Source organism: Dasypus novemcinctus, chromosome 1 (assembly GCF_030445035.2).
Source record: "Dasypus novemcinctus isolate mDasNov1 chromosome 1, mDasNov1.1.hap2, whole genome shotgun sequence".
Taxonomy (NCBI): domain Eukaryota; kingdom Metazoa; phylum Chordata; class Mammalia; order Cingulata; family Dasypodidae; genus Dasypus; species Dasypus novemcinctus.
In genome coordinates, this window is record NC_080673.1 from 16,766,595 (window position 1) to 16,781,311 (window position 14,717).

At 38.9% G+C, this 14,717-nt stretch overlaps 1 protein-coding gene across 2 annotated transcripts in view; it reads right to left on the reverse strand.

Moving 5' to 3' along the window:
• Window positions 1-14,717, reverse strand: part of GALNTL6 (polypeptide N-acetylgalactosaminyltransferase like 6) — a 1,335,131-nt gene that overhangs the window by 159,846 nt on the left and 1,160,568 nt on the right. The gene's annotated exons all lie outside the window — the stretch shown is intronic.

Here is a 14,717-nt window from a genome sequence, read left to right on the forward strand (position 1 = left end):
GTTAAGAGGGGCTTCTTTGCCCAGAGATGCCTGAGAGGTAACACCCAAACCCCTGTGCTGTCCCCAGGATTTAGTACAGACTGATACGGGGGTAAAAACTCACCCCCTTTTTCTCATGGAGGTTAACTCTGCATGTGATTTATGGTTTGATCCCTCTACATCAGGCCACCCCCTTCTTGGCTCCTTTTCCTTCCCTCTTCTCTTTCCCTGCTCCCTCACAGTTGTTTCCTACTGCATACTCCCTCCAGAAGTCAAATGCATCCAAATCCTTGTCTCAAGCAATGCTTCTCGGAGACTCCACTTAAGGAAGTTTTCATACTGCTTTTTGTTTGTTTGAGGGCTTTACATGTGGAGGCTTTGATTTATGTTCATTATTTTAAACTAGTTTTCTTGAAGTTTTTGTATTTTAAACCTATTTGAGGTTAGAAGTTATTTGTACTAGAAGTCTCCCCCCTCCATTCAAAACAATTTGCTTAGCGACATTTGCTCTATGTCTTCCTCAAAAACTACTACCAGAGATACACCAAAGAAATCAATGAGCACTGTTTGGAATCAGGTCCAGTATATGATGTCTGCACAGTCAGCGTAACACATAAGGTATTCCCACAAATTGACAGGTTGTTCCACAGCATGTCAACTTGCCAGGTTACGATGTGTTAAGAGGAGCTGGCCAGAAAAAATTTTTAGAAGAAAGAGCTGTGTTTCACAATTCATTTGTTCAGTGCCCTCAGGTCCCAAGTTAAAGACAGGTATTCGGTATTTTACATGTGTCTAATGTTTCATGATGGCAAAGCTTTCCATACATGACTTTACCTGATACTTAGACCAGTGACGAAATACAAAGTCATTGTTTTTATGTAGGAACTATGTCTGATCAGCTCATGACACTTGGTGCCTCAGCTTGCACCTAGCAGGCCCTAATGCAGGAGTTCCCAACTTGGGACTCCTTTTAGATTCTGTTAGTAAAATTAATTTACATTCTTCTTTGCCTTAATAATTCTTGGAATTTGATGAGCTACCAAAGATGCATTGTTCTGAAGTAGTATACATCTTAAAAGTGGACTTTCTCTGTTATAAAAAGGCAGAAAATTAACATTTTGACTGCTTAGATTCTCTCTTCTTAAGAGACTTTCATATGATATATCCATATCATTTTTCATCTGCCTAAATATTATAATCTTTCCCTCTTCCTGGCTCTCAAAAATGCTAAGAAGATGAAGTGTGTGAAGGACCTTCCAAGTGCTTTGACCTGCATGGAGACAGGTTCGCCATTTAAGCTGGCGGTATTAACTCCAAGAGCCTGTGGTTATTGGGTAGTGTCGCTATGGATTCCTGGATTTGAATCATTTATGTATTTATACAACACTTCAGGGACTGAAAATTGCAGTCACTGTGTCACCACTGGCTTCTAAATATTCCGTTTTGGCTGTAAATAGAATAGAAAACTACCAGGAGCTCATTCTATTCACTGCTATGTTTTGAGAATGGTCCTTTCCTGGCCTTTGAAATTTGACATTTATCAGACACTCCTTTGGGGGATTAAATATACAGAGCACATGCTATAGAGAGGGTTGTGTTCTAAATTCTGTACATGCACAAATTCCTAGTAAATGCTGGTTGTCCTTAATTCTGTAGTTCACATATTACTACTCTATTACTCCAATTGTATGGTTCAGGGAACTATACTCTGAGTGTATGGTTACCTTCCTATGTGGTCATACTATTTTCTGGATTATCATAGAGCTGAAAAAGAGAAAGCTCTTCATTTTGCTGAATGCCATGATCACAGGTTTTAATCTGTGTTGCAAGCATGATATGTGTTGCAAGTATAAGGGAATTGACCCTTGCAATGGGGCCTTATATGGTCTGGAAAGTCAAAGCTTTGCCGTTGGTCTTAGTGGAGTAGAAGATGAAAATCTCAGAAGTCAATGTGTGTCCTACCTTCCTCTGCCTCCACAGCACATCTTACAAGGTGACATTGGCCAAGAGCTATATGCATAAATCAATAGAACCACAAAAGGAATGCTGAACTCAGTTGATGTTTAGGAAGCTGGCTCATTTCCCTTTCCTCACTCCACTTGCTGCTGTGCACCTGATGCCCTGACACACCGAGATAGGCTCTTCTCCCTGTTCTGGGGATCTCCGTCCTCTGTATTCTTCCAATTGTCTTCAGAGTTATTCCATCTCTGTTCTCTAAAACTCATGAACTCCAGGCACTATTAACCACTTCCGTAGGGTAACTAAACTGTGTCAGGAACTGTGCCCTGTGCTAGATGGGATTCCTTTAATTTATAACATGGGAGGCAGATATATTTACTACAATACAGCTGTAAGTAGAGTGATGATGTCTCCCTTTGCCCTCAGCACTCCTGGTTTATGCCAATTGCCCAGTGTAATTATTAACAGGACCCATTTTATTCTTAAGAGGCCTTGATATGTATAATGAATTAGTGACTGTCAAACTGAGTATGTTCAGAAGATTCTTGAAATTCCATTTCTTTGAGATAGTTGTCTCAGATTCTTAAAGGCAGGATTAGGGTCCCTTCTACTAGTCCCATGAGGTTTGAGCATACATCTGTCACAGCGTTTCCCATCTCACTGTAAGCTGTACACTCCGAGGACAAAGTCTGAATCACCAGACATCGATTTTTTTTCTCAGTTCCTGGCATAGGACTGACACATAGAAGGTACTCAATTTCTTTTTCTTTTTTCACAATTTTATTTATTTATTTATTTTGGTGCTCCATTTTTAATGGAAATGATTTTTAATCTCATAGCACAGGTCCATTATCCAGGTGGGGTTATGGATCTGGGAATGTGGTCAAGAGTAAGACATGCCTGGTCAGAGCACCAGAAGGATGAGCAAGAGCTAGTCCGGGAAAAAAGGACACAGGGCAAGGTATTTCAAAGAGAGTATACCATATACACATTAGGAAGTTATAAGACACCACAGTACTTTAGTTGACATGGCAGAATCTAGGATGTAAGGGGGCTTAACTAAAGAAGATGAGAGGTTTGAGGCAGTCAGCACAGGTGAAAGGAGGGTCTGTATGTAACACTGAGGAGTTTGGACTTTGTCAGGTAATAATAATAACATTTATCAAGCACCTAATTATATGCAAAACACTAGGCTAAATGCTTTGCATGTCTAGTGTCAGTTTGTCCTCAGAACTCCCCTGTGAGTTAGATATAGCTGTTATTTCCATTTAACAGATGAGAAAACTCAGATTAGCATTTAAATAATCTGACTGGTGTCACACGATTGAGTGTGAGTATGGATTCAACTAAAGAGTGTTTGATCCCAGAGCCTAGGCTCCGGTTTACTGCATAGTGTATCATATTCTCTTTTTTATTCTTTTTCCCACTTTCTTTTTTTTTCTGAATCATGTGTGCAAACTCATGGACTCACCATCCCAAAGTCAATGAAAATCTGCTAAAAGGGCTGAAAGCTGGAAAATGACGCAATCAGATTTCTATTTTGGAAAGGCTATCCTAGACGTTCTGGAAAGGAATGTCTGAAAAAGGTGATACAAAGATCAGGGATACCTGAATAAGAATCTGATCCAAGGCAGAGGGAGTAGGGGTAGTGAAGAGGGAAAGGATCCAAGAGACTCTGAGGATAAAGAAGTAACAGGATTTGAAACAGAGGTTGAAGTCTGGTTTTACCTTCAAGCTTTGTGCCTTTGTAAATCAAGTGGGAGATGGTACAGTTCCCTGATACTGGGAATCAGAAGTGTAAACCGTTACAAGGGATGAACGTGAGAATGGTCTAGGGAATGTTTGGTTTGAATTACCTCTGAACATCCAGATGAATTTATTAAATACGTAGTAGAATATGCAGTACTGAGATTCCAGCATAAAATCAGATGAAATGACCCAGGATAAAGACGGAATGAGAAGAGAGGAGGATCTAAGATATGAAAATACCATAATACTCAAGAAGGAGAGAGGAGAAAGACAGAAGGAAATCATGACAGAATTATGCCAAAGATGCCAAGTGTGGTAGTTTGAATCTTTTGTAAACATCAGAAAATTAGGCTCTTAAATTGGTCCATTCCTGTGAGTGTGGGACCCTTTGGTTAGATTCATTTGGGGGCTATTTGTTTGGCTTACTTCAGTGGGGTGTAGCCTAGGCTAGGTCTGGGACCTCTTGTTGGTGTCATTTATAAACAGGAGAGAGGAGGTTGCAGATCCAGAGAACTCCTAGAAGCTGAGAGAGAAAGCCACAGATGGAGCTGAAAGCAAGAGAGCCTGAAGGAGAAGGCAGAGACTGGCAGATGCCACCATTGTATCCTGTCATGTGCCTGATTGCCCATAGCTGCAGCTCAGGAAGAAAGTATCTCCTGATGAAAGTTTGATTTTGACATTTTTTCTAGGCCTCAAATCTGTAAGCTTTTAAACTAATAAATCCCCATTGTAAAAGCCAACCCATTACTGGTATACTGCCTTGGCAGCTTGTAGCAAACTAAAACACCAAGGGAGGAGAGGTCAAGAAGAAGATGAATGGAGACGAAAGATGCAGAGAAACCAAGTAACATAATCTAGCTGCTACAAATGGAAAAGTAAGCTGGTTCTTACAAAAACACGTTACTACCTATCTTACAAAACAAACGATGGTTTATATGAGCATATCTGAAAATATTACAAAGCTACATTGGTATTCTAAGGGCATCAGAAATATGGTTGCTGTTTGGCTCATTAATCAACAGTCTAATACTACCTGGCTACAAACATAATACCTTTTTTTTTTTTTATTGACTTTGTAATAATATTACATCAAAAATATATATGTGAGGTCCCATTCAACCCCGCTCCCCCACCCCCCCTCTCCCCCCCCAACAACACTCGTTCCCATCATCATGACACATCCATTGGATTTGGTAAGTACATCTTTGGGCACCTCTGCACCTCTTAATTTAAGCCTGGTATTCCCATTGATTCAAAGTTTCCCCCCCTTTTTCCTTTTGGGAGATAGAAAGACTTTGCTTTGGCCAAAACTTGTGCAAATTTCATCCAAATCAGCTATCACTTCTGACTCTACTGAGTAAGATTCTAAATACTATCCATAATGTAGCTTTGCAGTGCTGTGCCTGGGGACTTTCTGAACAAATGGCATATATCTTGATGTCATAACCCCAGTTCATCAGGATCAAATAGTGCAGTGTTGGCATTTTCATGGACTGGGTCACCAGACCCAGATGAAGAAAAATGGAAGTTATTGTGCCCTAGTGTACGAGCCTTTTCTCTATGACAGCAGGTTTGTCCTTGTCCTTGATATAGATATTTGAAACCCTCAAATCTAATGAGTTTTCTGTTCTGTCTAGATTTGTTCTCTTGGCAGCAAACTTGAAAAAATATTGTAAAGGTTATTAAAGGGTAATAGTCTCTCAACTTTCTTTTTTTCTAGAGAGATAACAAAACTCAAATCCTTTCAGACCAAAAGATCCAATAATATACCTATAAATAAAACAGTGACAATCTAAGGGTATTGTTCCACTGATAATTTACTTTTACCTAAGAGCCTAATTTTATTTGTATTGCTAAATATCTCATTGCCAAATTATTTGAAGTATTTTCAAGTGAGACATATATACATAGTCAAAATAAAATAGAACATCAAAGACCATGTAAAAGAAAAAAGAGAAATAAATATTATAAGCCTCACTTAATATATGTGATATGCTTTAATATCACATGTAACTTTGCAAGTTCTAGTAGGTAAAATAAACTTCCTTTAAGGATCTGAAAGTATAATTTTCTCATTATGTTTTAAGCAGCCCTATAAAATAGATAGATGGCTTGAATATATTTCATAGATGAAGAAACTGATGTGGAGACCCTGGCTTTCCCAAGGCAAACAGTACACTGTAAAAGAAAAAAAATGGGACCTTACAAAGGTTACTCATATCACCTTCTAAATAGGTAAAGAACAGTTTTATTTAATTTACAATTTATTCCATACTTCTCAAATGGTTCTATTCCTTACTTCTTCCTTAGGGATTCTCCAATTCTGCAAGACATTGCTCTGCCTACCAGGGGAGCTCCATTCAGCTTATTATAATTCTGGTTGAGAGAGTGGAATGTATTGACAGAATGATAAGGTTGAATTACTATGTGCTTTTAGGAAGGGGTTAAGAGAAGGTGGGATGATAAAGGGTCTGAGAAGGAAGCATATTGGAGTAATAATTTATGAGCTAGGAAGAAAGACCTTATTGATAGGAATGAACAAAAGTTCAAAATTCACTGCAGTAGCATGTAATCTCTGCTTTGCCTCTCTTCCTGTATCATTTAAATAAGACTTTGATCTCACCCTGGTAACTATAGTTAACTTAGGTGCCATATCACTAAAGGTAGAACCATCTAGGAAGTGAAAGTATCTTATGGGTAGATGCTTTGAATGGGCTGGAATGGCAGAATATGCACCTTAAAAAACAAAAACCAAGCCAGACAGTACCCTCACACAGAATGGCTGGTCAAGAGTTCTAGAAACAGGTGCGTTTTGGCATATCCTACAAATGACACTGGAAATATATTTCTCACAAAATTCTCCAATCTCAGGTAATTTGGTGCATTTCAGTGAATTCTAGAATAGTTTTTTAATTGAATGAGGTTTATAAATATTAATTTATGTGTCCTATAAATCATTCTGAAGAACATAGTCTGTTTTGGTATGACAAAATTGTGACTAAGTTCTCTTCTGCAAGAAAACACAATGCTATGGGCTGTAGACACTTTTTTCTAATGCTATAAATATTGCTGAAGAATAGAGTGGCATTTATATATGAAGAGGTCAATAAGGGATTCCACATCCAATTAAGTGCAGCACTTACTATGCAAAAACAGACTAAAATAGCAGCAATAAATAATTTCCAAGTGATAACTAACCATTGCTAAGTCACATACTACAAAAATTGTTTATAAAGTTTATTAATTGCTCATTAATGTGATTTGGCTGTAACGGCTATATTTTGATGACAAATTTAGGCATCATTTATATAATCTCCTTTTCTCATAAATACACTTTTAGAAAAATCTTTCCTTATTTCATTTATAAAAACTATAGCAAGATAGCTCTTATTTTTTATGTAATTTTTATTAGATTCTTCGTTTCCAATGCAACTGTTCATAGAATATCTGGTTGTTTAATATATAAATTACCATGTACTTCCAGATAACATTTTCCTTTTAACTTTTTATTTTGCACTACTTTCTAACTTACAGGACAGTTAAAAAATAATACAAACTCCATGGAGAGAACTCCAACATACACCTAATGTCCCCAAATCTGTCAGTTTTAACATTTTGCCACATTCATTCGTCCTTCTTTTTTTTCATTCAGTTTTGAAAGACAGTTTTGCCAGATTTAGAATTCTCGGTTGGCAATTTTTTGCCTTCAGCAGTTCAATATGTCATCCCACAGCCTTTTTGACTCCTAGGTTTCTGATGAGACACTGGCACATCATCTTAATGAGGCTCCTTTTGTGTGACATTTTGCTTCTCTCTTTGAGAATTCTCTCTTTATCTTTGGTATTTGACAGTTTGTTTATAATATGCCATGGTGTGGGACTATTTGATTTCTCCTGTTTGGAACTCGTTTATCATCTTGGATATGTATATTCATATCTTTCATTAAATTTGGGATGTTTTCAGCCATTATTTCTTCGAGTAGTCTCTCTGCCCTTTCTCTTTTCTCCTTCTGGGGTTCTCTTCATGGTGTCCTACAGGTTCCTCAAACTTTGATCACTTCTCTTTATTCTTTCTTCTGCTTCCCAAACAGGATGATTTCAATTGTCTTATCTTCAAGTTTTATGATTCTTTCTTCTCCTAGCTCCAATCGTCTGTCCTTTAGGGATTTTTTATTTCTCTTAATGTGTTCTTCAGCTCTGTTAGGTAGCTCATTTTCATAATTCCATCTCTCTACTGACATTTTCTTTGCGTTTATCTCCATGTTTCTGATTTCTTTTAGTTCTTTGAGAATGTTTAGGACCATTTGTTTGTGCTTTGGACTAATCGATTCTTATTTATTCAGGAGATGATAATCTAATTAATTCAGTTTTTGTCTTGATGTTCAGGTTATCCTAGATTTGGCCAGTGGAAACTCCTTCAAGTTGTCTCCTGTGTCTTTTTTTATTTGAGAAGTTGTGGGTTTACAGACCAGTCATGCATAAAATACAGGTTTCCCATATACCATCCCCTGCCAACATCTTGCACTTGGGTGGAATATTTGCCACAGTTGATGATAGCACTTTTAAAAAATAATTGTACTAGTTTTTAAACAGTAGATACCTTTGTTAAAAATGATAAAAGATTATAAAAATACTATTAACTAGCATCTATAGTTTGCATTAGGTGTATTTTCTCCCATATACCACCCTATTACAACCTTGTATTACTATTGCACCTTTGTTAAAAATCATGAAAGAAGGGAAACGGACTTTGGCCCAGTGGTTAGGGCGTCCGTCTACCACATGGGAGGCCCACAGTTCAAGCCCCGGCCTCCTTGACCCGTGTGGAGCTGGCCCATGTGCAGTGCTGATGCCCGCAAGGAGTGCCCTGCCACACAGGGGTGTCCCCCGCGTAGGGGAGCCCCACGCGCAAGGAGTGCACCCATGAGGAGAGCCGCCCAGCGCGAAGGAGGGAGCAGCCTGCCGAGGAATGGCGCCGCCCACACTTCCCGTGCCGCTGACGACAACAGAAGCGGACAAAGAAACAAGATGCAGCAAAAAGACACAGAAAACAGACAACCGGGGGAGGGGAGGGGAATTAAAGAAATAAAAATAAATCTTAAAAAAAAAAAATCATGAAAGAACATCTTTATACTTGTACTATACCTTTAATCCATTTTCTACAACAGGGTTCACTGTCTTTTATGGTCCTATATTTTATCTTTTAATTTTTATTCTAGTAACATGTATGATGTAAAGTTTCTCTTTTCTCCCCCTAGCCTTCCCCCCCTGCCCTGCAGTTTGTTGCTGTTTGTGTCCACTCACTGTGTGATCTTCTGCTTATACTTCTCTTTTTGTCTTCTCATCTCATTTTTCATCTCTAGGATTCACCAGGATTCGATCCTGGGGACCTCTGATGTGGAGAGGTCCCTGTGCCACTTCAGTTCCTAATTTCTGTTGTGCCTCACCTTGACTCTTCCCTTCATCCCTCTTTTTAGTTGTCATCATCTTGCTGTGTAACTCACTTGCATGGGCACTGTCTTGCTGCACAGGCACTCAGCTTGCTGCGCAGGCACTTGGCTTGCCACGCTGGTGCTCAGCTCACTGTGTGGGCACTTGCGCAGGCACTTGGCTTACTGTGCAGGCACTGGCTCACCACGTGGGCACACTATGTTTTTTTTTTTAACCAGGAGGCCCCAGTGATTGAACCCAGGTCCCGCCATATGGTATATGGAAGCCCAATCAGTTGAGCCACATCTGCTCCCCTAAAGTTTCTCTTTTAACCATATTCACCTAAATAATTCAGAGCTGTTAATTACATTCTCAGAATTGTGCTATCATTAACACCAACCATTAACAAAAGTTTACAATCACCTTAAATAGACATTCTGTACAATTTAAGCATTAATTCCCCATCCCCTATCCCAAACTTCACCCCTGGTTAACTTATATTCTAGATTCTGACTCTATGGGTCTACTTAGTTTAAATATTTCATATCACAGAGATCATATAATATTTGCTCTTTTGTACCTGGCTTTTTTATCATAATGTCTTCAAAGTTCATCCAGGTTGTTTCATGAATCAGAGCTTCATTCTTATTTATATGAATAATATTGCATTATATGCATATAACAAATTTTGTTTACCCATTCATCAGTTGATGGGCACTTAGGCAACTGTGAATGTTGCTGCTATGAACATCGGTGTGCAAATATCTGTTTGAGTCCTGCTTTCAATTCTTTTGGGAGTATACCTAGTAGTGGGATTGCCAGATCATATAGTAATTATATACTTAGCTGCCTGAGGAACTGCCAAATTGCCTTTCACAACAGCTGCATGGTATTACATTCCTATTGGAATGAATGAGTGTTATTTCTCCCTCTGTTTTTTTTTCTCTCTCTCTATTTTTTTTAGAATGTTACATTCAAAAAATATAAGAGGTCCCCATATGTCCCTCACACCCCTCACTGCACTCCTCCCACATCAACAACCTCTTACATCATCATGGGACATTCATTGCATTTGGTGAATACACTTTGGAGCATTGCTGCACCACATGGATAATGGTTTACATTGTAGTTTATGCTCTCGCTCAGTCCACCCAGCGGGCCATGGCAGGACATACAATGTCAGCATCTGTCCCTGCAGTACCACCCAGGACAATTCCAAGTCCCGAAAATGCCCCCATATCATATCTGTTCTTCCCTCTCTCCTCCCTCAGCAACTACTGTGGCCACTTACTCTACATCACTGCTACAATTACTTCCGTTACTAGTCACAATAGTTCCATAGTAGAATATCAGTAAGTCCACTCTAATCCATACTCTATTCCTCCATCCTGTGGACCCTGGGATGGTTTTGTCCACTCCACCTATACATCGAGAGGGGGCTTATTCCACATGGATAATGGTTGCAATTCTCCTGCTTGCAGTTGTAGGCACTCTTGGCTCCCTGGTGTGGTGGTTTGACCTTCTTCACCTCCATATTAGCTGACTGGGATAAGTCCAATAAACCAGAGGGTAGGATTTGCAATAGTGGACATCTAATGGGTGTGTAACGATATCTCATTTTTGTGATTTTGATTTGCATTTTCCTAACAGCTTGCGATTATGAGCATTTTATCATGTGCTTTTCAAAAAATTTATTGAAATATATCACTCATACATAAACATACATAAACAATAAATGTATAATAGTTGTGAACATACAAAACAAACATATATAACATCAAACAAACATATATAACATCTCACCCTACCACCAATAACTTGCATTGTTTTTAAACTTATTTAACTAATGATTAAAGAGCATTGTCATTGTATTACTACTAAACAAAGTATTTTTCCCCTAACCAATCTGATTGCTATTATCTTTATATCATTTATATATGAACAGACATAAATAATTAAGTGTGTAGTAAAAGTTGTGAACTTACAAAGCAAACATGTATAACATCATACAGGGGTCTCATATATCAATCCTCCACCAACACCTTGCATTGCCATGAGACATTTGTTATAAACTATGAAAGAATGCTGTCAAAATCTTACTACTAATCATAGTTATTATCTTACATTTGGTAGGTTTTTCCCCCAACCCATCCCATTATTATTTTTTAAGTATTTTTTTTATGACAGAAGTTGTAAACTTATACAACAATCATGCACATGTGCAGAATTCCCAAATAACACCCTTCATCAACAGACCATGGTGTGTCATTTGCTACAGAAAAAATAGTATCATCTGATTGTTTCCATGTCCACAGTGTACATTTGGCACACATTTTCCATACTGCCTCAGTATCAACTCAATACATCTTTTGCAGAGATGCAAGAATATTGTATTATCACTACTAACCACAGTCCATAGGTCACTCCAGCTCTATTTTTCCCATGCTTCTCCACATTCCCATCTCCCTGCAGTAGTGATATACATTTGTTCTAGCTAGCAAAGAACACTTTTTCATCTGTACCATCAACCACAATTCTCACCCACCTCTTGGTTTACTGTGCTATCCAGTTCCTAGATTATTCTCAAGCATTCTGTCAACTGGCATTTACATAACTAGGCTACCATTTTCAGTACATCCCCATTTACAAACTAGCTGATATTCACAGTGTGTTACCATCCAGTCTATACATTTCCACACTTTTACAGTAAAGCTAATTAAAACTTCTACATACATTAAACATCAGTTGTCCCCTCAGTCCTTTGCTTATCTCCTTTAAGAATCTACCACCTACCACCAGGTCTTGAAGATATTTTCCAATAATTTCTTCTAGAAGTTTTATGGTTCTTGCTTTTATTTTTAGTTTTTTGATCAATTTTGAGTTAACCTTTGGATAAGGTGTGAGATAGGGGTTCTCCTACCTTCTTTCAGCTATGGATGTCCAATTTTTTCAGCACCATTTGTTGAATGGATTTTTCTGCCTGAGCTGTGTGAGTTTGACAGGCTAGTAAAAAATCACTTGACCATACAAGTGAGGGTCTATTCCTGAACCATAAATTTGGTTCCATTAGTCTATTGTGTCTGTCTTTAGGCCAGTACCATGTTGTTTTTTTACCACTATAGGTAGGTATTATGATTTAAAGTCTGGAGATAAGGGTTCACTTTTCCTTTTTATGATGTTTCTGGCTATTCAGGACTCCTTACCCCTCCAAATAAATTTAATGACTGTGTTTTCAATTTTTTCTTTAATGCTGGTGGAATTTTCATTGAGATTGCATTAAATCTGTATATCAGTTTGAGGAGAATTGACATCTTAATTGATATTTAGTCTTACAATCCATGAGCATGGAATGTTCTTCCAGTTATTTAGGGCTTTTTTGATTTGTTTTAACACTGAGTTGCAGTTTTCTGAATACAAGTGCTTTTTATCATTGGTTAAGTTTATTCCTGACTATTTGAGCTTTATCTGTTGTAGTTTATTTTCACCACTCTTTTGACACTTTTACTTACTTTATTGATATAACCTTCATTTCTAGACTCTCAGGCACCTCTCTCCTGTCTTTTCTTTTTAGACTCTAACACACCCTTTAGCATTTCTTGAAATTCTGGTCTCATGCTTAGAAATTCTCTCAGTTTCTGTTTATCTGTGAATATTCTAATTTCACAGATAATTTTTTGAAAGGCAGTCTTGCTGGATATAGGATTTTTGGCTGGAAGTTTTTCTTTTGTAGTATCTTAAATATATCAGACCACTGTCTTCTTGCCTCCATGGTTTCTGGTGAGAAATCAGCATCTTAATCTTACGGGATATCCCTTATATGTTATGTATTGCTTTTCTCTTGCTGCTCTCAGTATTCTCTCTTTCCATTTGGCCTTTGACATTCTGATGTGTCTTGGAGTTGGTCTATTTGGATTTTTTCAGATGGGAGTATGTTGTGATTCTTGGACAGGGGTATATAAGTCCTTCAATAGAGTTGGGAAATTTTCTCCCATTATTTCTTTAAATATTCCTTCTGCCCCGTTTCCCTTCTCTTCTCCTGGGACACCCCTGACACATATGTTTGCATGTCTTTTTCTGTAATTTAGTTCCCTGAGACCTTGTTCAATTTTTTTTCCATTCTTTTCTTCATCTGTTCTTTTGTATGTTCACTTTCAGAGGCCATTTCTTCAAGCTCACCAATCTTTTCTTCTGCCTCCTCAAATCTGTTATTATATGGTTCTAATGTGTTTTTAATTTCATTGATTGCACCTTTCATTGCCATAAGATCTGCTACTTTTCTATGTATGCTTTCAAATTCTTCTTTGTGCTCATCCAATGTCTTCTTAATATCCTTAATCTCTTTAGCCATCTCATTGAATTTATTAAGGAGGTTTGTTTGAACATCTATAATTACTTGTCTCAACTCCTTTATGTTATCTGAAGGCTTATCTTATTCTTTAACTGGGCTATATCTTCCTGTTTCTTGGTGTGGATTGTAATTTTTTGTTGGTGTCTTTGCATCTGGCTTACTAGAGTATTTATTCTGGGTGTAGTTTTTCTCTTTAGTTTAGGGCTTCCTATCATTTCTCCCTTGCTGGTTGTGCAGCAGGAACCAAGTATATAGTCAATGTTATAAGCTGTGGAGGCTCAAGCTGCCCTCATTGTACCAGGGAACAATGAAGCTCCTTCCAACTTTCTCCTTTGCCAGGGGTAGGGATGGAGTCACTGCTTTGTGGAATAATCCATGTGTAGGTCTAGACTGTAGTTGCCCAGAAAGAAGGATGAAGCTTCACATCCTTCTTCCTTACCTGGGTCAGAGATGGAGCTGCAGGTGTGGGCAGCAATCTATGCAGTGTGGGCCCAAGATAACCGCAGTTGCCCTGGTAGACTTCTGATTTTTGGTCTATGCCAGCCAAAATTACCTGTAGTTACCTACATAGGCTGGTGCAGGGTTCCTCAGCCTCCTCCCTACCAGAGGTAGGGCTGAAGACTAGGTGGGCTGCAGGCTGATCTGCGTGAAAGAAACTGGTTCCTGCTGACACTGAGAATTTCAGTCAGCCTGGCTTCCCCTCAGGCTGGGGATAGAGTCAAAATGGTGACTACTAGCCTCTTTCCAACTTGAGATGGTTCACAGGCCCCTGTTCACCCAAGGTTGTCTCCTAGCCAGCCAAGTCCACCAACCAGTAGCTGAAATCGTCAGCCAACTGTCTTTTCCTCCCCTGCTTCTGGGAAACAGAGCTTCCAATTCCCATCACAGAGCCGCTCCTGGGCGGCTCATGCCGCCAGAGTAGGACAATCACCGGTCTCTGTGGCTTGGTCTGAAATTTCCCGGAGAGGCTGGTGCAGCCCCGCCCCCTGCTGGAGGGGGCACTGGGGCCCAGGCCAGTCCTGCAATATGATCTGGATGAGAAGAAGCTGGTCTCCACCAGCACTGGGATTTCCAGTTCACCCCTCTTCCTCTTGTGCCAGACACAGAGTCAAGATGGCAGCTCCTAGCCTCTTTCTGACTTGGACAGGCTGAAGCTTTAGCTGTTCTCAGGATTATACTGTAGTCCACTGAATTTTCTTATCAATAGCTGAAATTGGTGCCCAACCGTCTCTTCCTCCCCCATTGTTGGGAAG